Genomic DNA, 7,500 nt, shown 5'->3' on the forward strand with positions numbered 1-7,500 from the left:
CAGTCCTTTGCTGAAATGATTTCTTTAAGGGTGCTTATGCTTTTATTCTTCTCACTCCACACAACATCCAGGACCATCTAGATAAAGCATGTATCACTCCCTATCCCTCCTCATCCCAAAGCCTTCGTAGCTATCCAGGTGACCAACAACAAAACTTCCCGCTTTTTCTGTGGACTGAAAGGCCATCATGATGAGTTCCCTTTCTCTCTTTATTATCATCGCCTGTTGTCTCGTCGTTGCTGATTGTGTTGCCCCATATATAAGGTGGTCGTAATCCACATTGACCTTTGTTTCCGAAACCCTTTTCCCCTCACTTCATGTCTCTTTATCTTGGTTCTCTTTGGTTTTGACTCAGAATTTACCACTCCTGGGTAACCAACCACCCATAAGTCACCCTTTTTGCCAAAGAGTTTGACCAATCGCTAGGTAGATTTGCTCTTACTCTTTTGGGAAAATATTTTTGCCCAAAGGATAATTGCAAACCACCTTTAGGATGTAAGTGTTAAGACAGTTTAGGTGTTTACAGTAGGATGCCATAGACTAGTTTGCTCACAAATAGCAGTTATTTGTCACATTTTTAGAGAGTGAAAATCCCAGATCAGATGCCCCTTGGTCTTCATCCCATTAGTGCCCTCTTTCAGGACCCTCTTCCACAGATAGCTGATGTCTTGCTGAGTGGTTGTCACATGGTGTAAAGAGGTTCAGACAACTCTGGGGTAGATTTATGAAGTCTCCATCAATGACTTAATTATCTTCCGGAGGCCATACCTCCTAATCGTTACATCAGGTGCTAGGATATCAGCCTATGATTTTGGGAATGCCTCGAACACTCTGTTGTGATAAACTCCATGGAAGCCGAGCATTCCGCCAGGATCATCTCGTTTCTTTCTCCGATGTTTCCTGTGGACACTACCAGTTTGCATGTATTGAATCTATCATAGTTTTTTTAAGTATTGCAACTTAGTTGATTACTTTCTTCTTTTTATTTTTATTGAGCTCTATATTTTTCTCTGTTCCTCTCCCTGCCTTTCCCCTCCCCTCCCCTTCAACCCTCTCTCAATGTCCCCATGCTCCCAGTTTACTCAGGAGATCTTGTCTTTTTCAACTTCCCATGTAGATTTGACTGCATGTTTTAATTAGGTATATAATCTGACTGTCTAAGACATCAGACAGATGATGAAAAGTTTTTCCACAGATGGTTTATTCTGGAATGCTCTACCACATGTGATACTACATTCTTGAAAGAATGTGATTTGTTAAGTCCTAAGCAATTTTATCCTAAAACTAATTTTACAGGCTTAGATTCTAAACTTAATAAGGAAAATAGATCGCTCTGGAATAAATATCTATCATGTCCAGTGAGTGATTTTCATGAAATTTGCAGCAATTCTTTTTTCTCTTGCATGATTAATCTCTTTTTAAAAGTATATACTCCTAGATGAATTTTAGATTTTTTGAAATATTATATTAAATAAAGTCAAATATTTAATGTGTGTCTTATATGCAGGTGAATTTGAAATATTAATTTTATACTGAATAACTACTGTAGTCATCCTTCAAAACTGTTCTGTAATTCTTTTCCTGACCTCTAAGACTATTCAATGAGATATCAATCATTTCTACTGTTTGACAGGCTTTTATTCTTGCCAACTGCTTTTTCAACTGTAGAAGCGAAAACTAACTTTCCTGCTTAAATTCATCTTTATAATGTTTTATCTTTTGTGACTTTTACCTCCCTCCTTTGTTTTTGGTCTTTTTGGCATAATTGTAATACACAGTTTATAGACCTACCTGCCATGTTACCAGATGTGTGTGTGTGTGTGTGTGTGTGTGTGTATGTGTGTGTCCAGGTGAATTATAATTTTATCCTTTAGTCATCAGAAATATGTTTAATCTTGTGACAATATGTATCTTTGGAAAAACCTTTACAATTTTTGTTTTAAAATATATTCATCCAATGAGAATTTGTAATGATTTCATAAAGCATTCTTAAAAATTTTCAATAAGGCTCATGAGTGAGTTACATTAAGCTTATACTTTAATCGTCAGTTTATTTATTTATTTATTTATTTATTTATTTATTTATTTATTTATTTATTTTGATCTTTGAGACAGGGTTTCTCTGTAGCTTTGGAGACTGTTCTGGAACTCTCCCCGTAGACCAGGCTGGCTTCACACTCTCAAGAGATCAGCCTGTCTCTGCCTCCTGAGTGCTAGGATTAAAGGCATGTGTCACTACCACCCAGTTTAATTGGTTACTATAATGCTACCTTAAATTTTGAGATTTTACAAGACAATAGTGCCTAATAAAGGAGATCTTGTAAATTAATGTGTAGCTATTACAACTAATTTGAGGAAATTTAGAATTTCTTTCTTTCTTTCTCTTTCTTTCTTTCTTTCTTTCTCTCTCTCTCTCTCTCTCTCTCTTTCTTTCTTTCTTTCTTTCTTTTTAGAACAATTACTTAGCAGTAGAGATAAACTTTGATGGTTACCCCAGGCAATCACGGATGGCTGGAGAATTAAACATTTAAGTAATCAAAATGAGTTGTCAGAAAAACCTTGAATATGACAGAAGTGAATTTTGTAAATCCTCTCACGTGCTAACGTGCATGGGAATTTCTAATCAAATCAGTGATAGATCCAGTGAAGAAAACTGTTAGTTGTTCTGTGCTGCATAAACAACGGAAAATAGAAAATGAAAAACAAAGCCACACTGGAAGAAAAAAATGAATGTAGCAAATGCAAGAAATCTAAAATGTAGTATTGTTATCAGATATAAGAGTTTCTCGCGTTGCTAAGCAGTATAAATATAGGAAATAAATGAACCAGTAAGCAGGAACAGATAATCACAGTTAAATTGATGTCATTGAGAATTATTTCACACTTTAGCCTCATCAGTATCTCATGTATACTTCAAAGACATGTGCTGTGTGCCATTGGAATGCTCCATAGCATTGGCCATGCTTTTCACAGTTGTTCATTTTTATTTAAATTGCAAATGGGGTTTGATTTTAAATTTAGTACTTTTAACATTATGGAGATTTTAGTACTGAAATCTCCATGTAATTATTAAATTGTCTTCTTCTTGTAAATCTATTGGTGTTTGTTTACCACACTTTTTGTATATATACATTAAGATTTATTCTTTCTCTGATTAATTCACTGGTCATTATGAAGTATCTTCTTTCATTTTTATTTTTTTCTTAAACTACATGTCTAATATTGATATAGCCATAGAAGAATTCCTGTGGCTTCTATTCGCATATAGTGCAACATCCTAAAATTCTTTTACTTTTATCCAATTTGGATCTTTAAATTTGAACAGTCTTTTGCATTTGAGAGATCATTTTATTTTCAACCTAGAAACTTTAGCCTTTTGATTGGGATATCTAGCCTTTGCATATTTAATGTAATTCTTGAAAACAAAGGTTCATGTCATTTTAGGTTTTATCAATGAAACTATAGCATGCATAAGTATGGATCTTCTTATATTTATGCTAATTTAAGCTTTTGAACTTGTGGATTTGTTTCTATACATTATTTGTTAACCTAGAGATGGTGAGACTATTATTCTTTTACTATTCTTTTTACCTCTTTTTTCTAATACTCAGTCTTTTGCATACATTTCTATATTTGGGCTTAACCCCCAGTTAGATAAAGAGCTCTTTATGTCTTGAATATTTTTCCTCTAATTTTTCCCCACACTGAATATGACATCTTTCTTTTGACATCCTCAGCTCTGCTAGGCAGAGCATTCAGTGGGAATATTGCAGACAATCTGAGTGGGTTAGTCTCAGACTTCTGCCATTCTTATCAGAAATTTCAGCAATTCTCCCAAGGAAAAGTCTCTAAGGATGTTGTTTGGGTTCATTTTGGAACAGTGGAAGACTTTATTTAAAGTTTCTCCAATTGTATAATGTTGTTTTGGTGTGCATAAGGAAGACTTCATGACCACTTCATTTCAGTTGGCAGAAGTCCCTCTCTCCCAAAGCATTGAATAGAATACCTTAAAATATATTTTAAAATACAGTCTAAATCTGCTATCTAAAGACAGTTAAATAAAGTGAAAGGGTGCTACTGTTCTGCGTACAATATTAGCAAAAATTGAAAGCAATTAAATGTCGAGTAATGGAAAGAATTCAAAGATGTGTTTGTATCTATGTGTTTAGCTGCATTGTATTATCAAGAACATTTGCTTTCTGTTTGGTTAGTTATAATCATTTCATTAAACCAACAGTAAACTATTTTCAAAGAATGGTGTGCCTTTTCAAGCATGTTGATTTGAAGCCATCGTGCCATCCCAAACCAACCTATCCAAGTTACAGTAAAGAACCTTCTAGCTCAGGCCATTGTATCTTCTCCATGGGAACTATTTGTGGCTTTGAGCATATTTTTGGAAATTTTCTATGCAGATTCATTCTTAAATTGGAATAATGTCACCTCTTTTAAAAGGTGAACATTAGAATATTCACTGCATAGTGTTCTCCAGTTTGTTTTCATTTTAACAAGCCATCCTGGCAATCATGTCATGTTGCTGTATAGAAGTATTCCTCAACTAAATCTTTTACAATATGCCATCATCCTTTGTTTAGCAAAACACACTCATGTTTAAGATGCTCATGGAAAATGGCAGGTAGTATTTGCTTATAACCTAGCATATACTTCTGTACATTGTAAATCCTTTTGGGAACTTCCCTTCCCTTCCCTTCCAGCTTTCTCTACCTGCCCCCTTTCCTCCTCATACCCTCTCTCTATCCATACTCCACTTTTGTGGCAAAGTTTCATGTAGCCTGGAGTGGTTTCAACATGTCTAGCTGGTATGGGTCTACGCTCTAATGCTAGGAAAGAAGACATGCTAAGGAGTCTGGGATGTTTAAGCAATTTTAAGGAGCTTCAGTCTTACATAGTCTGCAACTATAAGGACATATTTTATTTGCTGGGTGGCAGAGACCGCCAAGACATATGCTAGCATATATAGGCTACACATAGGCAGGCATAGGCACAAATGTAGACTGTCACACAGGCCAGTAGACATACAGACCCACAACTAGATAACACATAGGTAAGCGGATAACACATAGGTAGGTTGGTAAAGATGGGTACTAAGGACTCAGCTTCTGACTTCTTCTAGGCCGTGTTTACACATCATCCCACAAAAGCCACACTCCTTGGGCAGGAGAGATGACACAGCATTTCAGATCGCTAATGCTCTTACAGACGACCAAGGTGCAATTCCCAACCCCCACATGGTGGATCAAAACCGTCTGTAACGGGAGCTCTAGAGCATCTGACACCCTTTCCTGACCTCCACAGGCTCTGAGCACACAAGTGGTGAACATACACAGATGCAGGTAAAAACTTCATACATGTAATATAAAACAGATAAATCTAAACAAAAAAAAGAACTATGTCAAAAAGTTACACAACAGATCATATCACTGTTTAATTTGGATTTCCCAGACATCCAGTATGTTTTGTGTTGACTTATACCCCCAGAATGACCACTCTCAGTCCTAGTTTAGTGAATTCATAACAGATATCTCTATCGATGACATGCTGTTACACATAAACAGGCTTTTAAGTCCCTCCTCTTTTTTTACCTACAGGCCTTTTCTTTTTAATAATAGGTAGCAGTAGCATGAACCTCGTCCTCTGATGCCCCGCCTGTCTTCACAGAGCATGTTCTAGGTTTACAGGTGTGGTCTATGCCTAGCTTATGTACAATATCTCTCATAATATGGAAGTTGTTGTTTAGGGAACTGTACTGATGAAGAAATAATGAAAACAACAGAAAAATGTAGAAATGTTTAATATGGACATGGTTTTTTTATAGGAATATATTCATTTTTAAGTGTCTGGAAAATTATACAATTTTGAGTTTTTCTTTTGCCACTTTTTATTTTCTTTGTCCTTTAAAAATCTGTAATGGACATTTTATTGATTTGTTTTTAATTATAAAGAAGACAATACTATTAAATATGTATAATGTTTAACCTACTAATTTTATTTCTGTAAATGTCTTCTAGGAAATGATTTCAAATATGAAAAATGGTTACAGCATTGTTATACGCGAATACTTATTTAAGCAAGAATTTCAGCAAAACATCTAGCTGTGTTGACTAAGGCCTATATGACTGAATCATTTGCAAGCTATTTTAAGGAATTGTTGCGATGATAATAGTACCTAAAATTTTGAGTGCCATTATGGATGTATGCTACACACTATTCTAAAACCTTTAAATGTGTTCTTAGTTTCCATTAGAAGAATAACTCAATGAATATGTCTGTTTGGTTTTATAGGTCTGAAAATCAAATTATTAAAAAATAAGAGAAATTGCACTTGGAATGTTCCCGGTGACAGACACAGCATATTTTGTCCACATTCATATATTCTAGCAGAAGGATTGTGAAGAAATTCAGAAAAGTGACACCTGGGGGTCAACAAATGGTGGAAAAGCAGAAAAGGACTGAAGTTGAGAAAGTAACACATGATAAAAGGGTGGTATTGTTACATATGTATAATAACCATTGGCAGAAGGGCGCAATAGGAGGGAAGTGCTGTGATGGTATTGACATAGCTCTTTCTTAGACTTAGCACTGTTCTCTGAGAGCGCCGTTGATGCATTGATGCATTTCCTACGGTCAACCCTCTTAACATTTGGGAAAACGAGTGCTTCTGTCCTGAAAGAAGATCTGTGTAAGGCACAGACCATACACTACTATTGCCAACACTACTATTACTGTTCATCCATAGTAGGTAAAATACAGGTGTTGATAATTGTACATGTGTGTAAATACCTACATATGTTTATAGTCTAACCTATAAGGTCATGTGAGATACATAGATATGTGTGTGTACGCGCTGACGTGGGTAACACGTCAGCGCGTACACACACATGTAAAATGAAAAGAATGAATCCTTTCATAGTAAAAACTGATCTACTTTTTTTAAATTAGATTGCCTCTTCTGTGAATGCTGTTCTGTGAGAACTTCCATCTGTTGTGAAGGTTGAACACAATTTCAAAGAAGGTTTTTGTCCTAATGATACATATCAGGGCTTATAAGACAGAAGTCATGCCACTGCACAAAAGCCTCCAATTTGAGAAGACTCTTCACTTTATATTTGAAGAAGGGGGATAAGTACAATCATGCCAAGTACTTCTAATGAATGTACTATGAAAATCTCACATAATAAAATATAAGTTTCTATTATTATGGAGATGTTCTGTGGTTAGAGGACCCTCTTTCTGAGACAAACTTCAAAGATATAACGCATACATACAGTTGGCTCATGGGAAGGACTAAAGCGTATGCAATTGGCTTTCATCTAACAGAGCGTAGAATTCAGCTTCCATTTTTCTGTCTTTGCATTCAGTTTCCTGTTGAAAAAGTAGAGAGAATCAAGAGAAGAGAAGAGAAGAGAAGAGAAGAGAAGAGAAGAGAAGAGAAGAGAAGAGAAGAGAAGAGAAGAGAAGAGAAGAGAAGAGAAGAGAAGAGAA

This window comes from Microtus ochrogaster, linkage group LG4, assembly GCF_000317375.1.
Source record: "Microtus ochrogaster isolate Prairie Vole_2 linkage group LG4, MicOch1.0, whole genome shotgun sequence".
Taxonomy (NCBI): domain Eukaryota; kingdom Metazoa; phylum Chordata; class Mammalia; order Rodentia; family Cricetidae; genus Microtus; species Microtus ochrogaster.